General features: G+C 53.5%; 23 non-coding genes across 23 annotated transcripts; 11 read left to right on the top strand and 12 right to left on the bottom strand.

Moving 5' to 3' along the window:
* Window positions 1-546: 546 nt before the first annotated feature.
* On the bottom strand, window positions 547-629 carry TRNAL-UAA (transfer RNA leucine (anticodon UAA)). The gene has a single exon. It is a non-coding gene; the product is annotated as a tRNA-Leu (tRNA).
* Window positions 630-1,574: 945 nt separating this feature from the next.
* Window positions 1,575-1,646, top strand: TRNAE-CUC (transfer RNA glutamic acid (anticodon CUC)). Its single transcript has one exon. It is a non-coding gene; the product is annotated as a tRNA-Glu (tRNA).
* A 1,120-nt stretch (window positions 1,647-2,766) lies between these two features.
* Window positions 2,767-2,849, bottom strand: TRNAL-UAA (transfer RNA leucine (anticodon UAA)). Its single transcript has one exon. It is a non-coding gene; the product is annotated as a tRNA-Leu (tRNA).
* A 944-nt stretch (window positions 2,850-3,793) lies between these two features.
* TRNAE-CUC (transfer RNA glutamic acid (anticodon CUC)) lies at window positions 3,794-3,865 on the top strand. Its single transcript has one exon. It is a non-coding gene; the product is annotated as a tRNA-Glu (tRNA).
* Window positions 3,866-4,991: 1,126 nt separating this feature from the next.
* On the bottom strand, window positions 4,992-5,074 carry TRNAL-UAA (transfer RNA leucine (anticodon UAA)). Its single transcript has one exon. It is a non-coding gene; the product is annotated as a tRNA-Leu (tRNA).
* A 945-nt stretch (window positions 5,075-6,019) lies between these two features.
* On the top strand, window positions 6,020-6,091 carry TRNAE-CUC (transfer RNA glutamic acid (anticodon CUC)). Its single transcript has one exon. It is a non-coding gene; the product is annotated as a tRNA-Glu (tRNA).
* Window positions 6,092-7,211: 1,120 nt separating this feature from the next.
* Window positions 7,212-7,294, bottom strand: TRNAL-UAA (transfer RNA leucine (anticodon UAA)). Its single transcript has one exon. It is a non-coding gene; the product is annotated as a tRNA-Leu (tRNA).
* A 945-nt stretch (window positions 7,295-8,239) lies between these two features.
* Window positions 8,240-8,311, top strand: TRNAE-CUC (transfer RNA glutamic acid (anticodon CUC)). The gene has a single exon. It is a non-coding gene; the product is annotated as a tRNA-Glu (tRNA).
* A 1,132-nt stretch (window positions 8,312-9,443) lies between these two features.
* On the bottom strand, window positions 9,444-9,526 carry TRNAL-UAA (transfer RNA leucine (anticodon UAA)). The gene has a single exon. It is a non-coding gene; the product is annotated as a tRNA-Leu (tRNA).
* Window positions 9,527-10,471: 945 nt separating this feature from the next.
* Window positions 10,472-10,543, top strand: TRNAE-CUC (transfer RNA glutamic acid (anticodon CUC)). The gene has a single exon. It is a non-coding gene; the product is annotated as a tRNA-Glu (tRNA).
* Window positions 10,544-11,663: 1,120 nt separating this feature from the next.
* TRNAL-UAA (transfer RNA leucine (anticodon UAA)) lies at window positions 11,664-11,746 on the bottom strand. The gene has a single exon. It is a non-coding gene; the product is annotated as a tRNA-Leu (tRNA).
* A 2,149-nt stretch (window positions 11,747-13,895) lies between these two features.
* TRNAL-UAA (transfer RNA leucine (anticodon UAA)) lies at window positions 13,896-13,978 on the bottom strand. Its single transcript has one exon. It is a non-coding gene; the product is annotated as a tRNA-Leu (tRNA).
* A 945-nt stretch (window positions 13,979-14,923) lies between these two features.
* Window positions 14,924-14,995, top strand: TRNAE-CUC (transfer RNA glutamic acid (anticodon CUC)). The gene has a single exon. It is a non-coding gene; the product is annotated as a tRNA-Glu (tRNA).
* A 1,126-nt stretch (window positions 14,996-16,121) lies between these two features.
* TRNAL-UAA (transfer RNA leucine (anticodon UAA)) lies at window positions 16,122-16,204 on the bottom strand. The gene has a single exon. It is a non-coding gene; the product is annotated as a tRNA-Leu (tRNA).
* A 945-nt stretch (window positions 16,205-17,149) lies between these two features.
* Window positions 17,150-17,221, top strand: TRNAE-CUC (transfer RNA glutamic acid (anticodon CUC)). The gene has a single exon. It is a non-coding gene; the product is annotated as a tRNA-Glu (tRNA).
* A 1,126-nt stretch (window positions 17,222-18,347) lies between these two features.
* On the bottom strand, window positions 18,348-18,430 carry TRNAL-UAA (transfer RNA leucine (anticodon UAA)). The gene has a single exon. It is a non-coding gene; the product is annotated as a tRNA-Leu (tRNA).
* A 945-nt stretch (window positions 18,431-19,375) lies between these two features.
* On the top strand, window positions 19,376-19,447 carry TRNAE-CUC (transfer RNA glutamic acid (anticodon CUC)). The gene has a single exon. It is a non-coding gene; the product is annotated as a tRNA-Glu (tRNA).
* Window positions 19,448-20,573: 1,126 nt separating this feature from the next.
* On the bottom strand, window positions 20,574-20,656 carry TRNAL-UAA (transfer RNA leucine (anticodon UAA)). Its single transcript has one exon. It is a non-coding gene; the product is annotated as a tRNA-Leu (tRNA).
* A 945-nt stretch (window positions 20,657-21,601) lies between these two features.
* TRNAE-CUC (transfer RNA glutamic acid (anticodon CUC)) lies at window positions 21,602-21,673 on the top strand. Its single transcript has one exon. It is a non-coding gene; the product is annotated as a tRNA-Glu (tRNA).
* A 1,126-nt stretch (window positions 21,674-22,799) lies between these two features.
* Window positions 22,800-22,882, bottom strand: TRNAL-UAA (transfer RNA leucine (anticodon UAA)). The gene has a single exon. It is a non-coding gene; the product is annotated as a tRNA-Leu (tRNA).
* A 945-nt stretch (window positions 22,883-23,827) lies between these two features.
* On the top strand, window positions 23,828-23,899 carry TRNAE-CUC (transfer RNA glutamic acid (anticodon CUC)). The gene has a single exon. It is a non-coding gene; the product is annotated as a tRNA-Glu (tRNA).
* Window positions 23,900-25,025: 1,126 nt separating this feature from the next.
* On the bottom strand, window positions 25,026-25,108 carry TRNAL-UAA (transfer RNA leucine (anticodon UAA)). Its single transcript has one exon. It is a non-coding gene; the product is annotated as a tRNA-Leu (tRNA).
* Window positions 25,109-26,053: 945 nt separating this feature from the next.
* Window positions 26,054-26,125, top strand: TRNAE-CUC (transfer RNA glutamic acid (anticodon CUC)). Its single transcript has one exon. It is a non-coding gene; the product is annotated as a tRNA-Glu (tRNA).
* The last annotated feature ends 1,069 nt before the right edge of the window (window positions 26,126-27,194 follow it).

Below are 27,194 nucleotides of genomic sequence, written 5' to 3'. Positions count from 1 at the left end.
CCTCATATACAGGGGTGTGGGCATGGGCAGGATGGGGCGTGGGGGACCCGTCAGGGCATTGCCCGTTTGGAAGCCCGTTCGGAAGGCAAGAGGAGGCGGAGGCGGAGGCGGGAATCTCTGCTCAATTTTTTCCCGAGGCCTGGGGACAAGCCTTTGCACATTTGATCCAGCCGGGCCTGCATCAGCAGATCCTGCTCCGATGGCAAGGGAGAGCCTGCAGGTGTAAATCAAAGAAAGGGGAGAAATCCGCAAGAGGCGGGTTAACAAATTCCAGTGGCAGGCCCATGTTCCCCAGGAAGCAAGTACTTCCTCCTGCTCCCTTCAGTGGGAAAAGACATAGGAGGTGTATTTCTCTAAGCAGGGGCTCTGCGTAGGTGGCACTGCATTGCTTTGGCAAACATCCATGCTAAGTGCAGAGTAGCAGCAGACCCCACAGCTGAGACGTGAATTGGGACTGTTAAGGAAGGGCACTGGGAGGGTGAGGAGGGCAGAGGAAAATGCTTTACAAAAGCATCTGCAAGTTCCTACACACCCGCTGAAAACCCATACCAGGGATGGGGCTCGAACCCATGCGGACAACTGTCCATTGGATCTTAAGTCCAACGCCTTAACCACTCGGCCACCCTGGTGAGACCCTAGGTCCTGCCTTACTCAGCTCCCTTTTCATGCTGGCTGCTCCAGCGCAGGCTGTCCAGCAAGAGGTGATTGCAGAGTAAAAAGGCTTTTGCAGGAGGATAAAGGTAATTGCTTATGACAAACACACTGTGTGACACCTAACTTTTCCCCACTCGTACTTTATGGGCAATCTATACAGTGGAGTTAGCTTAGTCACAATAAGGAAGTGAGCAAGGCATGCTCACAAGAGCATCTCCTCCCTGGTGGTCTAGTGGCTAGGATTCGGCGCTTTCACCGCCGCGGCCCGGGTTCGATTCCCGGTCAGGGAAGATCCCTCTAAGACGTAGACGTGCGTAATTTGTCCACGCAGCTCAGCTTTTTTTAATCGAAGGTCCTTAAAAAGGCACCCCGACCTATAGACGAAAGCAGAGGAAAGGGGCTGGGTCCCCTGTGTCCCAGGTTGCTTTGCTCCCATTGCCCTCAGCCACCTTCATGCGCACGCAGTCCCCCACCCAGTCAGGTGCTCTATGTGGGCGTAAAGTGCAGTACCAGCTCATCAGAAAGGTAAATTGCTGGAAAACCCGGCTGCGATGTATACATCTACTTTGGAGCACTCTTCTCCCTTGCACTCTTGAATCGGTCATTCGCAATGTATTCTTCCAGCAAGCTGAATAACGAGGTAGGTGTGAGAAGGTGTACCAGCTGTCTTTGAGCTATCAGCGGCCACTAGGTGTCCCTCTTGTGATTTCCCGGGGATCCCGATTGTACAGGAATTCGTCGGTTCAGTAGCACGGGGGAGGGGATGGCCTGTGCTTGGAAGTGACAAACAGTCTGGTGGAATCATGAGTGTTTTTTCAAGTTCTGATTCATATTCGCTGTAGAATAAAATATGCTTTCAGCCCCCATGAGCTTTGTCACTAGGAGAGCAGTGTAGGAACTTTTGCTGTATGGCTGTGGGTTCCCTGGTGGTCTAGTGGTTAGGATTCGGCGCTCTCACCGCCGCGGCCCGGGTTCGATTCCCGGTCAGGGAACAGTCCTTCTTCTGCCCTTGAATGCTTTTCCTTCCCGCAGGTCAGGGCTTCTCAAAATGAATTTGCTTTTCTGACAAACAGTTTGCCTAGCATCCCGCAATCTGGCTCCTAATTTGATTTTCGCAAGGTTCCCTTTGAGTTGCTTTCCTCGGCGGGAGGAAAATCTCTTGTGCAAGGCTCTTGAGGAAGTGAGATTCTGTATTCCGAGGTGCGCTTCTTTTCGTAGGCTTCTGACCACATGGTGTGCGGCAGGAAGTCATCTTTGACAGGGCCGCAGGCTTTGTCTCCAAATGGCATCCCGGACCCACTGCAACCCACCTTTTTGCTGAAACGGAAGTCTGGTTCAGGGTAAGAAAAAGCTGAGCTGCACGTACCGAAAGCAGCAGAGCCCAGCGGCGGAGAGGGTGTGGCCAGGGCTGTCTGATTTGCATAGTGACCAGTGGCATCTTGGGAATGTACAGGCTTTGGAGCCTAACGGGTGCTGCAGGGGTCTGCCTGGCCGGAGAAATGCCTGTCTGGCGCTCCCCTCAGGACACACGTGTCTTCCGTTCGAGCATGGAGGGTGAGGGACATGGGTCACCCTCATATACAGGGGTGTGGGCATGGGCAGGATGGGGCGTGGGGGACCCGTCAGGGCATTGCCCGTTTGGAAGCCCGTTCGGAAGGCAAGAGGAGGCGGAGGCGGGAATCTCTGCTCAATTTTTTCCCGAGGCCTGGGGACAAGCCTTTGCACATTTGATCCAGCCGGGCCTGCATCAGCAGATCCTGCTCCGATGGCAAGGGAGAGCCTGCAGGTGTAAATCAAAGAAAGGGGAGAAATCCGCAAGAGGCGGGTTAACAAATTCCAGTGGCAGGCCCATGTTCCCCAGGAAGCAAGTACTTCCTCCTGCTCCCTTCAGTGGGAAAAGACATAGGAGGTGTATTTCTCTAAGCAGGGGCTCTGCGTAGGTGGCACTGCATTGCTTTGGCAAACATCCATGCTAAGTGCAGAGTAGCAGCAGACCCCACAGCTGAGACGTGAATTGGGACTGTTAAGGAAGGGCACTGGGAGGGTGAGGAGGGCAGAGGAAAATGCTTTACAAAAGCATCTGCAAGTTCCTACACACCCGCTGAAAACCCATACCAGGGATGGGGCTCGAACCCATGCGGACAACTGTCCATTGGATCTTAAGTCCAACGCCTTAACCACTCGGCCACCCTGGTGAGACCCTAGGTCCTGCCTTACTCAGCTCCCTTTTCATGCTGGCTGCTCCAGCGCAGGCTGTCCAGCAAGAGGTGATTGCAGAGTAAAAAGGCTTTTGCAGGAGGATAAAGGTAATTGCTTATGACAAACACACTGTGTGACACCTAACTTTTCCCCACTCGTACTTTATGGGCAATCTATACAGTGGAGTTAGCTTAGTCACAATAAGGAAGTGAGCAAGGCAGGCTCACAAGAGCATCTCCTCCCTGGTGGTCTAGTGGCTAGGATTCGGCGCTTTCACCGCCGCGGCCCGGGTTCGATTCCCGGTCAGGGAAGATCCCTCTAAGACGTAGACGTGCGTAATTTGTCCACGCAGCTCAGCTTTTTTTAATCGAAGGTCCTTAAAAAGGCACCCGACCTATAGACGAAAGCAGAGGAAAGGGGCTGGGTCCCCTGTGTCCCAGGTTGCTTTGCTTCCATTGCCCTCAGCCACCTTCATGCGCACGCAGTCCCCCACCCAGTCAGGTGCTCTATGTGGGCGTAAAGTGCAGTACCAGCTCATCAGAAAGGTAAATTGCTGGAAAACCCGGCTGCGATGTATACATCTACTTTGGAGCACTCTTCTCCCTTGCACTCTTGAATCGGTCATTCGCAATGTATTCTTCCAGCAAGCTGAATAACGAGGTAGGTGTGAGAAGGTGTACCAGCTGTCTTTGAGCTATCAGCGGCCACTAGGTGTCCCTCTTGTGATTTCCCGGGGATCCCGATTGTACAGGAATTCGTCGGTTCAGTAGCACGGGGGAGGGGATGGCCTGTGCTTGGAAGTGACAAACAGTCTGGTGGAATCATGAGTGTTTTTTCAAGTTCTGATTCATATTCGCTGTAGAATAAAATATGCTTTCAGCCCCCATGAGCTTTGTCACTAGGAGAGCAGTGTAGGAACTTTTGCTGTATGGCTGTGGGTTCCCTGGTGGTCTAGTGGTTAGGATTCGGCGCTCTCACCGCCGCGGCCCGGGTTCGATTCCCGGTCAGGGAACAGTCCTTCTTCTGCCCTTGAATGCTTTTCCTTCCCGCAGGTCAGGGCTTCTCAAAATGAATTTGCTTTTCTGACAAACAGTTTGCCTAGCATCCCGCAATCTGGCTCCTAATTTGATTTTCGCAAGGTTCCCTTTGAGTTGCTTTCCTCGGCGGGAGGAAAATCTCTTGTGCAAGGCTCTTGAGGAAGTGAGATTCTGTATTCCGAGGTGCGCTTCTTTTCGTAGGCTTCTGACCACATGGTGTGCGGCAGGAAGTCATCTTTGACAGGGCCGCAGGCTTTGTCTCCAAATGGCATCCCGGACCCACTGCAACCCACCTTTTTGCTGAAACGGAAGTCTGGTTCAGGGTAAGAAAAAGCTGAGCTGCACGTACCGAAAGCAGCAGAGCCCAGCGGCGGAGAGGGTGTGGCCAGGGCTGTCTGATTTGCATAGTGACCAGTGGCATCTTGGGAATGTACAGGCTTTGGAGCCTAACGGGTGCTGCAGGGGTCTGCCTGGCCGGAGAAATGCCTGTCTGGCGCTCCCCTCAGGACACACGTGTCTTCCGTTCGAGCATGGAGGGTGAGGGACATGGGTCACCCTCATATACAGGGGTGTGGGCATTGGCAGGATGGGGCGTGGGGGACCCGTCAGGGCATTGCCCGTTTGGAAGCCCGTTCGGAAGGCAAGAGGAGGCGGAGGCGGAGGCGGGAATCTCTGCTCAATTTTTTCCCGAGGCCTGGGGACAAGCCTTTGCACATTTGATCCAGCCGGGCCTGCATCAGCAGATCCTGCTCCGATGGCAAGGGAGAGCCTGCAGGTGTAAATCAAAGAAAGGGGAGAAATCCGCAAGAGGCGGGTTAACAAATTCCAGTGGCAGGCCCATGTTCCCCAGGAAGCAAGTACTTCCTCCTGCTCCCTTCAGTGGGAAAAGACATAGGAGGTGTATTTCTCTAAGCAGGGGCTCTGCGTAGGTGGCACTGCATTGCTTTGGCAAACATCCATGCTAAGTGCAGAGTAGCAGCAGACCCCACAGCTGAGACGTGAATTGGGACTGTTAAGGAAGGGCACTGGGAGGGTGAGGAGGGCAGAGGAAAATGCTTTACAAAAGCATCTGCAAGTTCCTACACACCCGCTGAAAACCCATACCAGGGATGGGGCTCGAACCCATGCGGACAACTGTCCATTGGATCTTAAGTCCAACGCCTTAACCACTCGGCCACCCTGGTGAGACCCTAGGTCCTGCCTTACTCAGCTCCCTTTTCATGCTGGCTGCTCCAGCGCAGGCTGTCCAGCAAGAGGTGATTGCAGAGTAAAAAGGCTTTTGCAGGAGGATAAAGGTAATTGCTTATGACAAACACACTGTGTGACACCTAACTTTTCCCCACTCGTACTTTATGGGCAATCTATACAGTGGAGTTAGCTTAGTCACAATAAGGAAGTGAGCAAGGCAGGCTCACAAGAGCATCTCCTCCCTGGTGGTCTAGTGGCTAGGATTCGGCGCTTTCACCGCCGCGGCCCGGGTTCGATTCCCGGTCAGGGAAGATCCCTCTAAGACGTAGACGTGCGTAATTTGTCCACGCAGCTCAGCTTTTTTTAATCGAAGGTCCTTAAAAAGGCACCCCGACCTATAGACGAAAGCAGAGGAAAGGGGCTGGGTCCCCTGTGTCCCAGGTTGCTTTGCTCCCATTGCCCTCAGCCACCTTCATGCGCACGCAGTCCCCCACCCAGTCAGGTGCTCTATGTGGGCGTAAAGTGCAGTACCAGCTCATCAGAAAGGTAAATTGCTGGAAAACCCGGCTGCGATGTATACATCTACTTTGGAGCACTCTTCTCCCTTGCACTCTTGAATCGGTCATTCGCAATGTATTCTTCCAGCAAGCTGAATAACGAGGTAGGTGTGAGAAGGTGTACCTGCTGTCTTTGAGCTATCAGCGGCCACTAGGTGTCCCTCTTGTGATTTCCCGGGGATCCCGATTGTACAGGAATTCGTCGGTTCAGTAGCACGGGGGAGGGGATGGCCTGTGCTTGGAAGTGACAAACAGTCTGGTGGAATCATGAGTGTTTTTTCAAGTTCTGATTCATATTCGCTGTAGAATAAAATATGCTTTCAGCCCCCATGAGCTTTGTCACTAGGAGAGCAGTGTAGGAACTTTTGCTGTATGGCTGTGGGTTCCCTGGTGGTCTAGTGGTTAGGATTCGGCGCTCTCACCGCCGCGGCCCGGGTTCGATTCCCGGTCAGGGAACAGTCCTTCTTCTGCCCTTGAATGCTTTTCCTTCCCGCAGGTCAGGGCTTCTCAAAATGAATTTGCTTTTCTGACAAACAGTTTGCCTAGCATCCCGCAATCTGGCTCCTAATTTGATTTTCGCAAGGTTCCCTTTGAGTTGCTTTCCTCGGCGGGAGGAAAATCTCTTGTGCAAGGCTCTTGAGGAAGTGAGATTCTGTATTCCGAGGTGCGCTTCTTTTCGTAGGCTTCTGACCACATGGTGTGCGGCAGGAAGTCATCTTTGACAGGGCCGCAGGCTTTGTCTCCAAATGGCATCCCGGACCCACTGCAACCCACCTTTTTGCTGAAACGGAAGTCTGGTTCAGGGTAAGAAAAAGCTGAGCTGCACGTACCGAAAGCAGCAGAGCCCAGCGGCGGAGAGGGTGTGGCCAGGGCTGTCTGATTTGCATAGTGACCAGTGGCATCTTGGGAATGTACAGGCTTTGGAGCCTAACGGGTGCTGCAGGGGTCTGCCTGGCCGGAGAAATGCCTGTCTGGCGCTCCCCTCAGGACACACGTGTCTTCCGTTCGAGCATGGAGGGTGAGGGACATGGGTCACCCTCATATACAGGGGTGTGGGCATGGGCAGGATGGGGCGTGGGGGACCCGTCAGGGCATTGCCCGTTTGGAAGCCTGTTCGGAAGGCAAGAGGAGGCGGAGGCGGGAATCTCTGCTCAATTTTTTCCCGAGGCCTGGGGACAAGCCTTTGCACATTTGATCCAGCCGGGCCTGCATCAGCAGATCCTGCTCCGATGGCAAGGGAGAGCCTGCAGGTGTAAATCAAAGAAAGGGGAGAAATCCGCAAGAGGCGGGTTAACAAATTCCAGTGGCAGGCCCATGTTCCCCAGGAAGCAAGTACTTCCTCCTGCTCCCTTCAGTGGGAAAAGACATAGGAGGTGTATTTCTCTAAGCAGGGGCTCTGCGTAGGTGGCACTGCATTGCTTTGGGAAGCATCCATGCTAAGTGCAGAGTAGCAGCAGACCCCACAGCTGAGACGTGAATTGGGACTGTTAAGGAAGGGCACTGGGAGGGTGAGGAGGGCAGAGGAAAATGCTTTAAAAAAGCATCTGCAAGTTCCTACACACCCGCTGAAAACCCATACCAGGGATGGGGCTCGAACCCATGCGGACAACTGTCCATTGGATCTTAAGTCCAACGCCTTAACCACTCGGCCACCCTGGTGAGACCCTAGGCCCTGCCTTACTCAGCTCCCTTTTCATGCTGGCTGCTCCAGCGCAGGCTGTCCAGCAAGAGGTGATTGCAGAGTAAAAAGGCTTTTGCAGGAGGATAAAGGTAATTGCTTATGACAAACACACTGTGTGACACCTAACTTTTCCCCACTCGTACTTTATGGGCAATCTATACAGTGGAGTTAGCTTAGTCACAATAAGGAAGTGAGCAAGGCAGGCTCACAAGAGCATCTCCTCCCTGGTGGTCTAGTGGCTAGGATTCGGCGCTTTCACCGCCGCGGCCCGGGTTCGATTCCCGGTCAGGGAAGATCCCTCTAAGACGTAGACGTGTGTAATTTGTCCACGCAGCTCAGCTTTTTTTAATCGAAGGTCCTTAAAAAGGCACCCCGACCTATAGACGAAAGCAGAGGAAAGGGGCTGGGTCCCCTGTGTCCCAGGTTGCTTTGCTCCCATTGCCCTCAGCCACCTTCATGCGCACGCAGTCCCCCACCCAGTCAGGTGCTCTATGTGGGCGTAAAGTGCAGTACCAGCTCATCAGAAAGGTAAATTGCTGGAAAACCCGGCTGCGATGTATACATCTACTTTGGAGCACTCTTCTCCCTTGCACTCTTGAATCGGTCATTCGCAATGTATTCTTCCAGCAAGCTGAATAACGAGGTAGGTGTGAGAAGGTGTACCAGCTGTCTTTGAGCTATCAGCGGCCACTAGGTGTCCCTCTTGTGATTTCCCGGGGATCCCGATTGTACAGGAATTCGTCGGTTCAGTAGCACGGGGGAGGGGATGGCCTGTGCTTGGAAGTGACAAACAGTCTGGTGGAATCATGAGTGTTTTTTCAAGTTCTGATTCATATTCGCTGTAGAATAAAATATGCTTTCAGCCCCCATGAGCTTTGTCACTAGGAGAGCAGTGTAGGAACTTTTGCTGTATGGCTGTGGGTTCCCTGGTGGTCTAGTGGTTAGGATTCGGCGCTCTCACCGCCGCGGCCCGGGTTCGATTCCCGGTCAGGGAACAGTCCTTCTTCTGCCCTTGAATGCTTTTCCTTCCCGCAGGTCAGGGCTTCTCAAAATGAATTTGCTTTTCTGACAAACAGTTTGCCTAGCATCCCGCAATCTGGCTCCTAATTTGATTTTCGCAAGGTTCCCTTTGAGTTGCTTTCCTCGGCGGGAGGAAAATCTCTTGTGCAAGGCTCTTGAGGAAGTGAGATTCTGTATTCCAAGGTGCGCTTCTTTTCGTAGGCTTCTGACCACATGGTGTGCGGCAGGAAGTCATCTTTGACAGGGCCGCAGGCTTTGTCTCCAAATGGCATCCCGGACCCACTGCAACCCACCTTTTTGCTGAAACGGAAGTCTGGTTCAGGGTAAGAAAAAGCTGAGCTGCACGTACCGAAAGCAGCAGAGCCCAGCGGCGGAGAGGGTGTGGCCAGGGCTGTCTGATTTGCATAGTGACCAGTGGCATCTTGGGAATGTACAGGCTTTGGAGCCTAACGGGTGCTGCAGGGGTCTGCCTGGCCGGAGAAATGCCTGTCTGGCGCTCCCCTCAGGACACACGTGTCTTCCGTTCGAGCATGGAGGGTGAGGGACATGGGTCACCCTCATATACAGGGGTGTGGGCATGGGCAGGATGGGGCGTGGGGGACCCGTCAGGGCATTGCCCGTTTGGAAGCCCGTTCGGAAGGCAAGAGGAGGCGGAGGCGGAGGCGGAGGCGGGAATCTCTGCTCAATTTTTTCCCGAGGCCTGGGGACAAGCCTTTGCACATTTGATCCAGCCGGGCCTGCATCAGCAGATCCTGCTCCGATGGCAAGGGAGAGCCTGCAGGTGTAAATCAAAGAAAGGGGAGAAATCCGCAAGAGGCGGGTTAACAAATTCCAGTGGCAGGCCCATGTTCCCCAGGAAGCAAGTACTTCCTCCTGCTCCCTTCAGTGGGAAAAGACATAGGAGGTGTATTTCTCTAAGCAGGGGCTCTGCGTAGGTGGCACTGCATTGCTTTGGCAAACATCCATGCTAAGTGCAGAGTAGCAGCAGACCCCACAGCTGAGACGTGAATTGGGACTGTTAAGGAAGGGCACTGGGAGGGTGAGGAGGGCAGAGGAAAATGCTTTACAAAAGCATCTGCAAGTTCCTACACACCCGCTGAAAACCCATACCAGGGATGGGGCTCGAACCCATGCGGACAACTGTCCATTGGATCTTAAGTCCAACGCCTTAACCACTCGGCCACCCTGGTGAGACCCTAGGTCCTGCCTTACTCAGCTCCCTTTTCATGCTGGCTGCTCCAGCGCAGGCTGTCCAGCAAGAGGTGATTGCAGAGTAAAAAGGCTTTTGCAGGAGGATAAAGGTAATTGCTTATGACAAACACACTGTGTGACACCTAACTTTTCCCCACTCGTACTTTATGGGCAATCTATACAGTGGAGTTAGCTTAGTCACAATAAGGAAGTGAGCAAGGCAGGCTCACAAGAGCATCTCCTCCCTGGTGGTCTAGTGGCTAGGATTCGGCGCTTTCACCGCCGCGGCCCGGGTTCGATTCCCGGTCAGGGAAGATCCCTCTAAGACGTAGACGTGCGTAATTTGTCCACGCAGCTCAGCTTTTTTTAATCGAAGGTCCTTAAAAAGGCACCCCGACCTATAGACGAAAGCAGAGGAAAGGGGCTGGGTCCCCTGTGTCTCAGGTTGCTTTGCTCCCATTGCCCTCAGCCACCTTCATGCGCACGCAGTCCCCCACCCAGTCAGGTGCTCTATGTGGGCGTAAAGTGCAGTACCAGCTCATCAGAAAGGTAAATTGCTGGAAAACCCGGCTGCGATGTATACATCTACTTTGGAGCACTCTTCTCCCTTGCACTCTTGAATCGGTCATTCGCAATGTATTCTTCCAGCAAGCTGAATAACGAGGTAGGTGTGAGAAGGTGTACCAGCTGTCTTTGAGCTATCAGCGGCCACTAGGTGTCCCTCTTGTGATTTCCCGGGGATCCCGATTGTACAGGAATTCGTCGGTTCAGTAGCACGGGGGAGGGGATGGCCTGTGCTTGGAAGTGACAAACAGTCTGGTGGAATCATGAGTGTTTTTTCAAGTTCTGATTCATATTCGCTGTAGAATAAAATATGCTTTCAGCCCCCATGAGCTTTGTCACTAGGAGAGCAGTGTAGGAACTTTTGCTGTATGGCTGTGGGTTCCCTGGTGGTCTAGTGGTTAGGATTCGGCGCTCTCACCGCCGCGGCCCGGGTTCGATTCCCGGTCAGGGAACAGTCCTTCTTCTGCCCTTGAATGCTTTTCCTTCCCGCAGGTCAGGGCTTCTCAAAATGAATTTGCTTTTCTGACAAACAGTTTGCCTAGCATCCCGCAATCTGGCTCCTAATTTGATTTTCGCAAGGTTCCCTTTGAGTTGCTTTCCTCGGCGGGAGGAAAATCTCTTGTGCAAGGCTCTTGAGGAAGTGAGATTCTGTATTCCGAGGTGCGCTTCTTTTCGTAGGCTTCTGACCACATGGTGTGCGGCAGGAAGTCATCTTTGACAGGGCCGCAGGCTTTGTCTCCAAATGGCATCCCGGACCCACTGCAACCCACCTTTTTGCTGAAACGGAAGTCTGGTTCAGGGTAAGAAAAAGCTGAGCTGCACGTACCGAAAGCAGCAGAGCCCAGCGGCGGAGAGGGTGTGGCCAGGGCTGTCTGATTTGCATAGTGACCAGTGGCATCTTGGGAATGTACAGGCTTTGGAGCCTAACGGGTGCTGCAGGGGTCTGCCTGGCCGGAGAAATGCCTGTCTGGCGCTCCCCTCAGGACACACGTGTCTTCCGTTCGAGCATGGAGGGTGAGGGACATGGGTCACCCTCATATACAGGGGTGTGGGCATGGGCAGGATGGGGCGTGGGGGACCCGTCAGGGCATTGCCCGTTTGGAAGCCTGTTCGGAAGGCAAGAGGAGGCGGAGGCGGGAATCTCTGCTCAATTTTTTCCCGAGGCCTGGGGACAAGCCTTTGCACATTTGATCCAGCCGGGCCTGCATCAGCAGATCCTGCTCCGATGGCAAGGGAGAGCCTGCAGGTGTAAATCAAAGAAAGGGGAGAAATCCGCAAGAGGCGGGTTAACAAATTCCAGTGGCAGGCCCATGTTCCCCAGGAAGCAAGTACTTCCTCCTGCTCCCTTCAGTGGGAAAAGACATAGGAGGTGTATTTCTCTAAGCAGGGGCTCTGCGTAGGTGGCACTGCATTGCTTTGGGAAGCATCCATGCTAAGTGCAGAGTAGCAGCAGACCCCACAGCTGAGACGTGAATTGGGACTGTTAAGGAAGGGCACTGGGAGGGTGAGGAGGGCAGAGGAAAATGCTTTAAAAAAGCATCTGCAAGTTCCTACACACCCGCTGAAAACCCATACCAGGGATGGGGCTCGAACCCATGCGGACAACTGTCCATTGGATCTTAAGTCCAACGCCTTAACCACTCGGCCACCCTGGTGAGACCCTAGGCCCTGCCTTACTCAGCTCCCTTTTCATGCTGGCTGCTCCAGCGCAGGCTGTCCAGCAAGAGGTGATTGCAGAGTAAAAAGGCTTTTGCAGGAGGATAAAGGTAATTGCTTATGACAAACACACTGTGTGACACCTAACTTTTCCCCACTCGTACTTTATGGGCAATCTATACAGTGGAGTTAGCTTAGTCACAATAAGGAAGTGAGCAAGGCAGGCTCACAAGAGCATCTCCTCCCTGGTGGTCTAGTGGCTAGGATTCGGCACTTTCACCGCCGCGGCCCGGGTTCGATTCCCGGTCAGGGAAGATCCCTCTAAGACGTAGACGTGTGTAATTTGTCCACGCAGCTCAGCTTTTTTTAATCGAAGGTCCTTAAAAAGGCACCCCGACCTATAGACGAAAGCAGAGGAAAGGGGCTGGGTCCCCTGTGTCCCAGGTTGCTTTGCTCCCATTGCCCTCAGCCACCTTCATGCGCACGCAGTCCCCCACCCAGTCAGGTGCTCTATGTGGGCGTAAAGTGCAGTACCAGCTCATCAGAAAGGTAAATTGCTGGAAAACCCGGCTGCGATGTATACATCTACTTTGGAGCACTCTTCTCCCTTGCACTCTTGAATCGGTCATTCGCAATGTATTCTTCCAGCAAGCTGAATAACGAGGTAGGTGTGAGAAGGTGTACCAGCTGTCTTTGAGCTATCAGCGGCCACTAGGTGTCCCTCTTGTGATTTCCCGGGGATCCCGATTGTACAGGAATTCGTCGGTTCAGTAGCACGGGGGAGGGGATGGCCTGTGCTTGGAAGTGACAAACAGTCTGGTGGAATCATGAGTGTTTTTTCAAGTTCTGATTCATATTCGCTGTAGAATAAAATATGCTTTCAGCCCCCATGAGCTTTGTCACTAGGAGAGCAGTGTAGGAACTTTTGCTGTATGGCTGTGGGTTCCCTGGTGGTCTAGTGGTTAGGATTCGGCGCTCTCACCGCCGCGGCCCGGGTTCGATTCCTGGTCAGGGAACAGTCCTTCTTCTGCCCTTGAATGCTTTTCCTTCCCGCAGGTCAGGGCTTCTCAAAATGAATTTGCTTTTCTGACAAACAGTTTGCCTAGCATCCCGCAATCTGGCTCCTAATTTGATTTTCGCAAGGTTCCCTTTGAGTTGCTTTCCTCGGCGGGAGGAAAATCTCTTGTGCAAGGCTCTTGAGGAAGTGAGATTCTGTATTCCGAGGTGCGCTTCTTTTCGTAGGCTTCTGACCACATGGTGTGCGGCAGGAAGTCATCTTTGACAAGGCCGCAGGCTTTGTCTCCAAATGGCATCCCGGACCCACTGCAACCCACCTTTTTGCTGAAACGGAAGTCTGGTTCAGGGTAAGAAAAAGCTGAGCTGCACGTACCGAAAGCAGCAGAGCCCAGCGGCGGAGAGGGTGTGGCCAGGGCTGTCTGATTTGCATAGTGACCAGTGGCATCTTGGGAATGTACAGGCTTTGGAGCCTAACGGGTGCTGCAGGGGTCTGCCTGGCCGGAGAAATGCCTGTCTGGCGCTCCCCTCAGGACACACGTGTCTTCCGTTCGAGCATGGAGGGTGAGGGACATGGGTCACCCTCATATACAGGGGTGTGGGCATGGGCAGGATGGGGCGTGGGGGACCCGTCAGGGCATTGCCCGTTTGGAAGCCCGTTCGGAAGGCAAGAGGAGGCGGAGGCGGAGGCGGAGGCGGGAATCTCTGCTCAATTTTTTCCCGAGGCCTGGGGACAAGCCTTTGCACATTTGATCCAGCCGGGCCTGCATCAGCAGATCCTGCTCCGATGGCAAGGGAGAGCCTGCAGGTGTAAATCAAAGAAAGGGGAGAAATCCGCAAGAGGCGGGTTAACAAATTCCAGTGGCAGGCCCATGTTCCCCAGGAAGCAAGTACTTCCTCCTGCTCCCTTCAGTGGGAAAAGACATAGGAGGTGTATTTCTCTAAGCAGGGGCTCTGCGTAGGTGGCACTGCATTGCTTTGGGAAGCATCCATGCTAAGTGCAGAGTAGCAGCAGACCCCACAGCTGAGACGTGAATTGGGACTGTTAAGGAAGGGCACTGGGAGGGTGAGGAGGGCAGAGGAAAATGCTTTAAAAAAGCATCTGCAAGTTCCTACACACCCGCTGAAAACCCATACCAGGGATGGGGCTCGAACCCATGCGGACAACTGTCCATTGGATCTTAAGTCCAACGCCTTAACCACTCGGCCACCCTGGTGAGACCCTAGGCCCTGCCTTACTCAGCTCCCTTTTCATGCTGGCTGCTCCAGCGCAGGCTGTCCAGCAAGAGGTGATTGCAGAGTAAAAAGGCTTTTGCAGGAGGATAAAGGTAATTGCTTATGACAAACACACTGTGTGACACCTAACTTTTCCCCACTCGTACTTTATGGGCAATCTATACAGTGGAGTTAGCTTAGTCACAATAAGGAAGTGAGCAAGGCAGGCTCACAAGAGCATCTCCTCCCTGGTGGTCTAGTGGCTAGGATTCGGCGCTTTCACTGCCGCGGCCCGGGTTCGATTCCCGGTCAGGGAAGATCCCTCTAAGACGTAGACGTGTGTAATTTGTCCACGCAGCTCAGCTTTTTTTAATCGAAGGTCCTTAAAAAGGCACCCTGACCTATAGACGAAAGCAGAGGAAAGGGGCTGGGTCCCCTGTGTCCCAGGTTGCTTTGCTCCCATTGCCCTCAGCCACCTTCATGCGCACGCAGTCCCCCACCCAGTCAGGTGCTCTATGTGGGCGTAAAGTGCAGTACCAGCTCATCAGAAAGGTAAATTGCTGGAAAACCCGGCTGCGATGTATACATCTACTTTGGAGCACTCTTCTCCCTTGCACTCTTGAATCGGTCATTCGCAATGTATTCTTCCAGCAAGCTGAATAACGAGGTAGGTGTGAGAAGGTGTACCAGCTGTCTTTGAGCTATCAGCGGCCACTAGGTGTCCCTCTTGTGATTTCCCGGGGATCCCGATTGTACAGGAATTCGTCGGTTCAGTAGCACGGGGGAGGGGATGGCCTGTGCTTGGAAGTGACAAACAGTCTGGTGGAATCATGAGTGTTTTTTCAAGTTCTGATTCATATTCGCTGTAGAATAAAATATGCTTTCAGCCCCCATGAGCTTTGTCACTAGGAGAGCAGTGTAGGAACTTTTGCTGTATGGCTGTGGGTTCCCTGGTGGTCTAGTGGTTAGGATTCGGCGCTCTCACCGCCGCGGCCCGGGTTCGATTCCCGGTCAGGGAACAGTCCTTCTTCTGCCCTTGAATGCTTTTCCTTCCCGCAGGTCAGGGCTTCTCAAAATGAATTTGCTTTTCTGACAAACAGTTTGCCTAGCATCCCGCAATCTGGCTCCTAATTTGATTTTCGCAAGGTTCCCTTTGAGTTGCTTTCCTCGGCGGGAGGAAAATCTCTTGTGCAAGGCTCTTGAGGAAGTGAGATTCTGTATTCCGAGGTGCGCTTCTTTTCGTAGGCTTCTGACCACATGGTGTGCGGCAGGAAGTCATCTTTGACAGGGCCGCAGGCTTTGTCTCCAAATGGCATCCCGGACCCACTGCAACCCACCTTTTTGCTGAAACGGAAGTCTGGTTCAGGGTAAGAAAAAGCTGAGCTGCACGTACCGAAAGCAGCAGAGCCCAGCGGCGGAGAGGGTGTGGCCAGGGCTGTCTGATTTGCATAGTGACCAGTGGCATCTTGGGAATGTACAGGCTTTGGAGCCTAACGGGTGCTGCAGGGGTCTGCCTGGCCGGAGAAATGCCTGTCTGGCGCTCCCCTCAGGACACACGTGTCTTCCGTTCGAGCATGGAGGGTGAGGGACATGGGTCACCCTCATATACAGGGGTGTGGGCATTGGCAGGATGGGGCGTGGGGGACCCGTCAGGGCATTGCCCGTTTGGAAGCCCGTTCGGAAGGCAAGAGGAGGCGGAGGCGGAGGCGGGAATCTCTGCTCAATTTTTTCCCGAGGCCTGGGGACAAGCCTTTGCACATTTGATCCAGCCGGGCCTGCATCAGCAGATCCTGCTCCGATGGCAAGGGAGAGCCTGCAGGTGTAAATCAAAGAAAGGGGAGAAATCCGCAAGAGGCGGGTTAACAAATTCCAGTGGCAGGCCCATGTTCCCCAGGAAGCAAGTACTTCCTCCTGCTCCCTTCAGTGGGAAAAGACATAGGAGGTGTATTTCTCTAAGCAGGGGCTCTGCGTAGGTGGCACTGCATTGCTTTGGCAAACATCCATGCTAAGTGCAGAGTAGCAGCAGACCCCACAGCTGAGACGTGAATTGGGACTGTTAAGGAAGGGCACTGGGAGGGTGAGGAGGGCAGAGGAAAATGCTTTACAAAAGCATCTGCAAGTTCCTACACACCCGCTGAAAACCCATACCAGGGATGGGGCTCGAACCCATGCGGACAACTGTCCATTGGATCTTAAGTCCAACGCCTTAACCACTCGGCCACCCTGGTGAGACCCTAGGTCCTGCCTTACTCAGCTCCCTTTTCATGCTGGCTGCTCCAGCGCAGGCTGTCCAGCAAGAGGTGATTGCAGAGTAAAAAGGCTTTTGCAGGAGGATAAAGGTAATTGCTTATGACAAACACACTGTGTGACACCTAACTTTTCCCCACTCGTACTTTATGGGCAATCTATACAGTGGAGTTAGCTTAGTCACAATAAGGAAGTGAGCAAGGCAGGCTCACAAGAGCATCTCCTCCCTGGTGGTCTAGTGGCTAGGATTCGGCGCTTTCACCGCCGCGGCCCGGGTTCGATTCCCGGTCAGGGAAGATCCCTCTAAGACGTAGACGTGCGTAATTTGTCCACGCAGCTCAGCTTTTTTTAATCGAAGGTCCTTAAAAAGGCACCCCGACCTATAGACGAAAGCAGAGGAAAGGGGCTGGGTCCCCTGTGTCCCAGGTTGCTTTGCTCCCATTGCCCTCAGCCACCTTCATGCGCACGCAGTCCCCCACCCAGTCAGGTGCTCTATGTGGGCGTAAAGTGCAGTACCAGCTCATCAGAAAGGTAAATTGCTGGAAAACCCGGCTGCGATGTATACATCTACTTTGGAGCACTCTTCTCCCTTGCACTCTTGAATCGGTCATTCGCAATGTATTCTTCCAGCAAGCTGAATAACGAGGTAGGTGTGAGAAGGTGTACCAGCTGTCTTTGAGCTATCAGCGGCCACTAGGTGTCCCTCTTGTGATTTCCCGGGGATCCCGATTGTACAGGAATTCGTCGGTTCAGTAGCACGGGGGAGGGGATGGCCTGTGCTTGGAAGTGACAAACAGTCTGGTGGAATCATGAGTGTTTTTTCAAGTTCTGATTCATATTCGCTGTAGAATAAAATATGCTTTCAGCCCCCATGAGCTTTGTCACTAGGAGAGCAGTGTAGGAACTTTTGCTGTATGGCTGTGGGTTCCCTGGTGGTCTAGTGGTTAGGATTCGGCGCTCTCACCGCCGCGGCCCGGGTTCGATTCCCGGTCAGGGAACAGTCCTTCTTCTGCCCTTGAATGCTTTTCCTTCCCGCAGGTCAGGGCTTCTCAAAATGAATTTGCTTTTCTGACAAACAGTTTGCCTAGCATCCCGCAATCTGGCTCCTAATTTGATTTTCGCAAGGTTCCCTTTGAGTTGCTTTCCTCGGCGGGAGGAAAATCTCTTGTGCAAGGCTCTTGAGGAAGTGAGATTCTGTATTCCGAGGTGCGCTTCTTTTCGTAGGCTTCTGACCACATGGTGTGCGGCAGGAAGTCATCTTTGACAGGGCCGCAGGCTTTGTCTCCAAATGGCATCCCGGACCCACTGCAACCCACCTTTTTGCTGAAACGGAAGTCTGGTTCAGGGTAAGAAAAAGCTGAGCTGCACGTACCGAAAGCAGCAGAGCCCAGCGGCGGAGAGGGTGTGGCCAGGGCTGTCTGATTTGCATAGTGACCAGTGGCATCTTGGGAATGTACAGGCTTTGGAGCCTAACGGGTGCTGCAGGGGTCTGCCTGGCCGGAGAAATGCCTGTCTGGCGCTCCCCTCAGGACACACGTGTCTTCCGTTCGAGCATGGAGGGTGAGGGACATGGGTCACCCTCATATACAGGGGTGTGGGCATGGGCAGGATGGGGCGTGGGGGACCCGTCAGGGCATTGCCCGTTTGGAAGCCCGTTCGGAAGGCAAGAGGAGGCGGAGGCGGAGGCGGGAATCTCTGCTCAATTTTTTCCCGAGGCCTGGGGACAAGCCTTTGCACATTTGATCCAGCCGGGCCTGCATCAGCAGATCCTGCTCCGATGGCAAGGGAGAGCCTGCAGGTGTAAATCAAAGAAAGGGGAGAAATCCGCAAGAGGCGGGTTAACAAATTCCAGTGGCAGGCCCATGTTCCCCAGGAAGCAAGTACTTCCTCCTGCTCCCTTCAGTGGGAAAAGACATAGGAGGTGTATTTCTCTAAGCAGGGGCTCTGCGTAGGTGGCACTGCATTGCTTTGGCAAACATCCATGCTAAGTGCAGAGTAGCAGCAGACCCCACAGCTGAGACGTGAATTGGGACTGTTAAGGAAGGGCACTGGGAGGGTGAGGAGGGCAGAGGAAAATGCTTTACAAAAGCATCTGCAAGTTCCTACACACCCGCTGAAAACCCATACCAGGGATGGGGCTCGAACCCATGCGGACAACTGTCCATTGGATCTTAAGTCCAACGCCTTAACCACTCGGCCACCCTGGTGAGACCCTAGGTCCTGCCTTACTCAGCTCCCTTTTCATGCTGGCTGCTCCAGCGCAGGCTGTCCAGCAAGAGGTGATTGCAGAGTAAAAAGGCTTTTGCAGGAGGATAAAGGTAATTGCTTATGACAAACACACTGTGTGACACCTAACTTTTCCCCACTCGTACTTTATGGGCAATCTATACAGTGGAGTTAGCTTAGTCACAATAAGGAAGTGAGCAAGGCATGCTCACAAGAGCATCTCCTCCCTGGTGGTCTAGTGGCTAGGATTCGGCGCTTTCACCGCCGCGGCCCGGGTTCGATTCCCGGTCAGGGAAGATCCCTCTAAGACGTAGACGTGCGTAATTTGTCCACGCAGCTCAGCTTTTTTTAATCGAAGGTCCTTAAAAAGGCACCCCGACCTATAGACGAAAGCAGAGGAAAGGGGCTGGGTCCCCTGTGTCCCAGGTTGCTTTGCTCCCATTGCCCTCAGCCACCTTCATGCGCACGCAGTCCCCCACCCAGTCAGGTGCTCTATGTGGGCGTAAAGTGCAGTACCAGCTCATCAGAAAGGTAAATTGCTGGAAAACCCGGCTGCGATGTATACATCTACTTTGGAGCACTCTTCTCCCTTGCACTCTTGAATCGGTCATTCGCAATGTATTCTTCCAGCAAGCTGAATAACGAGGTAGGTGTGAGAAGGTGTACCAGCTGTCTTTGAGCTATCAGCGGCCACTAGGTGTCCCTCTTGTGATTTCCCGGGGATCCCGATTGTACAGGAATTCGTCGGTTCAGTAGCACGGGGGAGGGGATGGCCTGTGCTTGGAAGTGACAAACAGTCTGGTGGAATCATGAGTGTTTTTTCAAGTTCTGATTCATATTCGCTGTAGAATAAAATATGCTTTCAGCCCCCATGAGCTTTGTCACTAGGAGAGCAGTGTAGGAACTTTTGCTGTATGGCTGTGGGTTCCCTGGTGGTCTAGTGGTTAGGATTCGGCGCTCTCACCGCCGCGGCCCGGGTTCGATTCCCGGTCAGGGAACAGTCCTTCTTCTGCCCTTGAATGCTTTTCCTTCCCGCAGGTCAGGGCTTCTCAAAATGAATTTGCTTTTCTGACAAACAGTTTGCCTAGCATCCCGCAATCTGGCTCCTAATTTGATTTTCGCAAGGTTCCCTTTGAGTTGCTTTCCTCGGCGGGAGGAAAATCTCTTGTGCAAGGCTCTTGAGGAAGTGAGATTCTGTATTCCGAGGTGCGCTTCTTTTCGTAGGCTTCTGACCACATGGTGTGCGGCAGGAAGTCATCTTTGACAGGGCCGCAGGCTTTGTCTCCAAATGGCATCCCGGACCCACTGCAACCCACCTTTTTGCTGAAACGGAAGTCTGGTTCAGGGTAAGAAAAAGCTGAGCTGCACGTACCGAAAGCAGCAGAGCCCAGCGGCGGAGAGGGTGTGGCCAGGGCTGTCTGATTTGCATAGTGACCAGTGGCATCTTGGGAATGTACAGGCTTTGGAGCCTAACGGGTGCTGCAGGGGTCTGCCTGGCCGGAGAAATGCCTGTCTGGCGCTCCCCTCAGGACACACGTGTCTTCCGTTCGAGCATGGAGGGTGAGGGACATGGGTCACCCTCATATACAGGGGTGTGGGCATGGGCAGGATGGGGCGTGGGGGACCCGTCAGGGCATTGCCCGTTTGGAAGCCCGTTCGGAAGGCAAGAGGAGGCGGAGGCGGAGGCGGGAATCTCTGCTCAATTTTTTCCCGAGGCCTGGGGACAAGCCTTTGCACATTTGATCCAGCCGGGCCTGCATCAGCAGATCCTGCTCCGATGGCAAGGGAGAGCCTGCAGGTGTAAATCAAAGAAAGGGGAGAAATCCGCAAGAGGCGGGTTAACAAATTCCAGTGGCAGGCCCATGTTCCCCAGGAAGCAAGTACTTCCTCCTGCTCCCTTCAGTGGGAAAAGACATAGGAGGTGTATTTCTCTAAGCAGGGGCTCTGCGTAGGTGGCACTGCATTGCTTTGGCAAACATCCATGCTAAGTGCAGAGTAGCAGCAGACCCCACAGCTGAGACGTGAATTGGGACTGTTAAGGAAGGGCACTGGGAGGGTGAGGAGGGCAGAGGAAAATGCTTTACAAAAGCATCTGCAAGTTCCTACACACCCGCTGAAAACCCATACCAGGGATGGGGCTCGAACCCATGCGGACAACTGTCCATTGGATCTTAAGTCCAACGCCTTAACCACTCGGCCACCCTGGTGAGACCCTAGGTCCTGCCTTACTCAGCTCCCTTTTCATGCTGGCTGCTCCAGCGCAGGCTGTCCAGCAAGAGGTGATTGCAGAGTAAAAAGGCTTTTGCAGGAGGATAAAGGTAATTGCTTATGACAAACACACTGTGTGACACCTAACTTTTCCCCACTCGTACTTTATGGGCAATCTATACAGTGGAGTTAGCTTAGTCACAATAAGGAAGTGAGCAAGGCATGCTCACAAGAGCATCTCCTCCCTGGTGGTCTAGTGGCTAGGATTCGGCGCTTTCACCGCCGCGGCCCGGGTTCGATTCCCGGTCAGGGAAGATCCCTCTAAGACGTAGACGTGCGTAATTTGTCCACGCAGCTCAGCTTTTTTTAATCGAAGGTCCTTAAAAAGGCACCCCGACCTATAGACGAAAGCAGAGGAAAGGGGCTGGGTCCCCTGTGTCCCAGGTTGCTTTGCTCCCATTGCCCTCAGCCACCTTCATGCGCACGCAGTCCCCCACCCAGTCAGGTGCTCTATGTGGGCGTAAAGTGCAGTACCAGCTCATCAGAAAGGTAAATTGCTGGAAAACCCGGCTGCGATGTATACATCTACTTTGGAGCACTCTTCTCCCTTGCACTCTTGAATCGGTCATTCGCAATGTATTCTTCCAGCAAGCTGAATAACGAGGTAGGTGTGAGAAGGTGTACCAGCTGTCTTTGAGCTATCAGCGGCCACTAGGTGTCCCTCTTGTGATTTCCCGGGGATCCCGATTGTACAGGAATTCGTCGGTTCAGTAGCACGGGGGAGGGGATGGCCTGTGCTTGGAAGTGACAAACAGTCTGGTGGAATCATGAGTGTTTTTTCAAGTTCTGATTCATATTCGCTGTAGAATAAAATATGCTTTCAGCCCCCATGAGCTTTGTCACTAGGAGAGCAGTGTAGGAACTTTTGCTGTATGGCTGTGGGTTCCCTGGTGGTCTAGTGGTTAGGATTCGGCGCTCTCACCGCCGCGGCCCGGGTTCGATTCCCGGTCAGGGAACAGTCCTTCTTCTGCCCTTGAATGCTTTTCCTTCCCGCAGGTCAGGGCTTCTCAAAATGAATTTGCTTTTCTGACAAACAGTTTGCCTAGCATCCCGCAATCTGGCTCCTAATTTGATTTTCGCAAGGTTCCCTTTGAGTTGCTTTCCTCGGCGGGAGGAAAATCTCTTGTGCAAGGCTCTTGAGGAAGTGAGATTCTGTATTCCGAGGTGCGCTTCTTTTCGTAGGCTTCTGACCACATGGTGTGCGGCAGGAAGTCATCTTTGACAGGGCCGCAGGCTTTGTCTCCAAATGGCATCCCGGACCCACTGCAACCCACCTTTTTGCTGAAACGGAAGTCTGGTTCAGGGTAAGAAAAAGCTGAGCTGCACGTACCGAAAGCAGCAGAGCCCAGCGGCGGAGAGGGTGTGGCCAGGGCTGTCTGATTTGCATAGTGACCAGTGGCATCTTGGGAATGTACAGGCTTTGGAGCCTAACGGGTGCTGCAGGGGTCTGCCTGGCCGGAGAAATGCCTGTCTGGCGCTCCCCTCAGGACACACGTGTCTTCCGTTCGAGCATGGAGGGTGAGGGACATGGGTCACCCTCATATACAGGGGTGTGGGCATGGGCAGGATGGGGCGTGGGGGACCCGTCAGGGCATTGCCCGTTTGGAAGCCCGTTCGGAAGGCAAGAGGAGGCGGAGGCGGAGGCGGGAATCTCTGCTCAATTTTTTCCCGAGGCCTGGGGACAAGCCTTTGCACATTTGATCCAGCCGGGCCTGCATCAGCAGATCCTGCTCCGATGGCAAGGGAGAGCCTGCAGGTGTAAATCAAAGAAAGGGGAGAAATCCGCAAGAGGCGGGTTAACAAATTCCAGTGGCAGGCCCATGTTCCCCAGGAAGCAAGTACTTCCTCCTGCTCCCTTCAGTGGGAAAAGACATAGGAGGTGTATTTCTCTAAGCAGGGGCTCTGCGTAGGTGGCACTGCATTGCTTTGGCAAACATCCATGCTAAGTGCAGAGTAGCAGCAGACCCCACAGCTGAGACGTGAATTGGGACTGTTAAGGAAGGGCACTGGGAGGGTGAGGAGGGCAGAGGAAAATGCTTTACAAAAGCATCTGCAAGTTCCTACACACCCGCTGAAAACCCATACCAGGGATGGGGCTCGAACCCATGCGGACAACTGTCCATTGGATCTTAAGTCCAACGCCTTAACCACTCGGCCACCCTGGTGAGACCCTAGGTCCTGCCTTACTCAGCTCCCTTTTCATGCTGGCTGCTCCAGCGCAGGCTGTCCAGCAAGAGGTGATTGCAGAGTAAAAAGGCTTTTGCAGGAGGATAAAGGTAATTGCTTATGACAAACACACTGTGTGACACCTAACTTTTCCCCACTCGTACTTTATGGGCAATCTATACAGTGGAGTTAGCTTAGTCACAATAAGGAAGTGAGCAAGGCATGCTCACAAGAGCATCTCCTCCCTGGTGGTCTAGTGGCTAGGATTCGGCGCTTTCACCGCCGCGGCCCGGGTTCGATTCCCGGTCAGGGAAGATCCCTCTAAGACGTAGACGTGCGTAATTTGTCCACGCAGCTCAGCTTTTTTTAATCGAAGGTCCTTAAAAAGGCACCCCGACCTATAGACGAAAGCAGAGGAAAGGGGCTGGGTCCCCTGTGTCCCAGGTTGCTTTGCTCCCATTGCCCTCAGCCACCTTCATGCGCACGCAGTCCCCCACCCAGTCAGGTGCTCTATGTGGGCGTAAAGTGCAGTACCAGCTCATCAGAAAGGTAAATTGCTGGAAAACCCGGCTGCGATGTATACATCTACTTTGGAGCACTCTTCTCCCTTGCACTCTTGAATCGGTCATTCGCAATGTATTCTTCCAGCAAGCTGAATAACGAGGTAGGTGTGAGAAGGTGTACCAGCTGTCTTTGAGCTATCAGCGGCCACTAGGTGTCCCTCTTGTGATTTCCCGGGGATCCCGATTGTACAGGAATTCGTCGGTTCAGTAGCACGGGGGAGGGGATGGCCTGTGCTTGGAAGTGACAAACAGTCTGGTGGAATCATGAGTGTTTTTTCAAGTTCTGATTCATATTCGCTGTAGAATAAAATATGCTTTCAGCCCCCATGAGCTTTGTCACTAGGAGAGCAGTGTAGGAACTTTTGCTGTATGGCTGTGGGTTCCCTGGTGGTCTAGTGGTTAGGATTCGGCGCTCTCACCGCCGCGGCCCGGGTTCGATTCCCGGTCAGGGAACAGTCCTTCTTCTGCCCTTGAATGCTTTTCCTTCCCGCAGGTCAGGGCTTCTCAAAATGAATTTGCTTTTCTGACAAACAGTTTGCCTAGCATCCCGCAATCTGGCTCCTAATTTGATTTTCGCAAGGTTCCCTTTGAGTTGCTTTCCTCGGCGGGAGGAAAATCTCTTGTGCAAGGCTCTTGAGGAAGTGAGATTCTGTATTCCGAGGTGCGCTTCTTTTCGTAGGCTTCTGACCACATGGTGTGCGGCAGGAAGTCATCTTTGACAGGGCCGCAGGCTTTGTCTCCAAATGGCATCCCGGACCCACTGCAACCCACCTTTTTGCTGAAACGGAAGTCTGGTTCAGGGTAAGAAAAAGCTGAGCTGCACGTACCGAAAGCAGCAGAGCCCAGCGGCGGAGAGGGTGTGGCCAGGGCTGTCTGATTTGCATAGTGACCAGTGGCATCTTGGGAATGTACAGGCTTTGGAGCCTAACGGGTGCTGCAGGGGTCTGCCTGGCCGGAGAAATGCCTGTCTGGCGCTCCCCTCAGGACACACGTGTCTTCCGTTCGAGCATGGAGGGTGAGGGACATGGGTCACCCTCATATACAGGGGTGTGGGCATGGGCAGGATGGGGCGTGGGGGACCCGTCAGGGCATTGCCCGTTTGGAAGCCCGTTCGGAAGGCAAGAGGAGGCGGAGGCGGAGGCGGGAATCTCTGCTCAATTTTTTCCCGAGGCCTGGGGACAAGCCTTTGCACATTTGATCCAGCCGGGCCTGCATCAGCAGATCCTGCTCCGATGGCAAGGGAGAGCCTGCAGGTGTAAATCAAAGAAAGGGGAGAAATCCGCAAGAGGCGGGTTAACAAATTCCAGTGGCAGGCCCATGTTCCCCAGGAAGCAAGTACTTCCTCCTGCTCCCTTCAGTGGGAAAAGACATAGGAGGTGTATTTCTCTAAGCAGGGGCTCTGCGTAGGTGGCACTGCATTGCTTTGGCAAACATCCATGCTAAGTGCAGAGTAGCAGCAGACCCCACAGCTGAGACGTGAATTGGGACTGTTAAGGAAGGGCACTGGGAGGGTGAGGAGGGCAGAGGAAAATGCTTTACAAAAGCATCTGCAAGTTCCTACACACCCGCTGAAAACCCATACCAGGGATGGGGCTCGAACCCATGCGGACAACTGTCCATTGGATCTTAAGTCCAACGCCTTAACCACTCGGCCACCCTGGTGAGACCCTAGGTCCTGCCTTACTCAGCTCCCTTTTCATGCTGGCTGCTCCAGCGCAGGCTGTCCAGCAAGAGGTGATTGCAGAGTAAAAAGGCTTTTGCAGGAGGATAAAGGTAATTGCTTATGACAAACACACTGTGTGACACCTAACTTTTCCCCACTCGTACTTTATGGGCAATCTATACAGTGGAGTTAGCTTAGTCACAATAAGGAAGTGAGCAAGGCATGCTCACAAGAGCATCTCCTCCCTGGTGGTCTAGTGGCTAGGATTCGGCGCTTTCACCGCCGCGGCCCGGGTTCGATTCCCGGTCAGGGAAGATCCCTCTAAGACGTAGACGTGCGTAATTTGTCCACGCAGCTCAGCTTTTTTTAATCGAAGGTCCTTAAAAAGGCACCCCGACCTATAGACGAAAGCAGAGGAAAGGGGCTGGGTCCCCTGTGTCCCAGGTTGCTTTGCTCCCATTGCCCTCAGCCACCTTCATGCGCACGCAGTCCCCCACCCAGTCAGGTGCTCTATGTGGGCGTAAAGTGCAGTACCAGCTCATCAGAAAGGTAAATTGCTGGAAAACCCGGCTGCGATGTATACATCTACTTTGGAGCACTCTTCTCCCTTGCACTCTTGAATCGGTCATTCGCAATGTATTCTTCCAGCAAGCTGAATAACGAGGTAGGTGTGAGAAGGTGTACCAGCTGTCTTTGAGCTATCAGCGGCCACTAGGTGTCCCTCTTGTGATTTCCCGGGGATCCCGATTGTACAGGAATTCGTCGGTTCAGTAGCACGGGGGAGGGGATGGCCTGTGCTTGGAAGTGACAAACAGTCTGGTGGAATCATGAGTGTTTTTTCAAGTTCTGATTCATATTCGCTGTAGAATAAAATATGCTTTCAGCCCCCATGAGCTTTGTCACTAGGAGAGCAGTGTAGGAACTTTTGCTGTATGGCTGTGGGTTCCCTGGTGGTCTAGTGGTTAGGATTCGGCGCTCTCACCGCCGCGGCCCGGGTTCGATTCCCGGTCAGGGAACAGTCCTTCTTCTGCCCTTGAATGCTTTTCCTTCCCGCAGGTCAGGGCTTCTCAAAATGAATTTGCTTTTCTGACAAACAGTTTGCCTAGCATCCCGCAATCTGGCTCCTAATTTGATTTTCGCAAGGTTCCCTTTGAGTTGCTTTCCTCGGCGGGAGGAAAATCTCTTGTGCAAGGCTCTTGAGGAAGTGAGATTCTGTATTCCGAGGTGCGCTTCTTTTCGTAGGCTTCTGACCACATGGTGTGCGGCAGGAAGTCATCTTTGACAGGGCCGCAGGCTTTGTCTCCAAATGGCATCCCGGACCCACTGCAACCCACCTTTTTGCTGAAACGGAAGTCTGGTTCAGGGTAAGAAAAAGCTGAGCTGCACGTACCGAAAGCAGCAGAGCCCAGCGGCGGAGAGGGTGTGGCCAGGGCTGTCTGATTTGCATAGTGACCAGTGGCATCTTGGGAATGTACAGGCTTTGGAGCCTAACGGGTGCTGCAGGGGTCTGCCTGGCCGGAGAAATGCCTGTCTGGCGCTCCCCTCAGGACACACGTGTCTTCCGTTCGAGCATGGAGGGTGAGGGACATGGGTCACCCTCATATACAGGGGTGTGGGCATGGGCAGGATGGGGCGTGGGGGACCCGTCAGGGCATTGCCCGTTTGGAAGCCCGTTCGGAAGGCAAGAGGAGGCGGAGGCGGAGGCGGGAATCTCTGCTCAATTTTTTCCCGAGGCCTGGGGACAAGCCTTTGCACATTTGATCCAGCCGGGCCTGCATCAGCAGATCCTGCTCCGATGGCAAGGGAGAGCCTGCAGGTGTAAATCAAAGAAAGGGGAGAAATCCGCAAGAGGCGGGTTAACAAATTCCAGTGGCAGGCCCATGTTCCCCAGGAAGCAAGTACTTCCTCCTGCTCCCTTCAGTGGGAAAAGACATAGGAGGTGTATTTCTCTAAGCAGGGGCTCTGCGTAGGTGGCACTGCATTGCTTTGGGAAGCATCCATGCTAAGTGCAGAGTAGCAGCAGACCCCACAGCTGAGACGTGAATTGGGACTGTTAAGGAAGGGCACTGGGAGGGTGAGGAGGGC

The sequence above is a fragment of the Triturus cristatus genome, chromosome 5_2 (assembly GCF_964204655.1).
Source record: "Triturus cristatus chromosome 5_2, aTriCri1.1, whole genome shotgun sequence".
In the NCBI taxonomy this organism is placed as follows: domain Eukaryota; kingdom Metazoa; phylum Chordata; class Amphibia; order Caudata; family Salamandridae; genus Triturus; species Triturus cristatus.
Note: the sequence above shows the minus strand (reverse complement) of the source record. Positions and strands in the feature narration are given on the sequence as shown.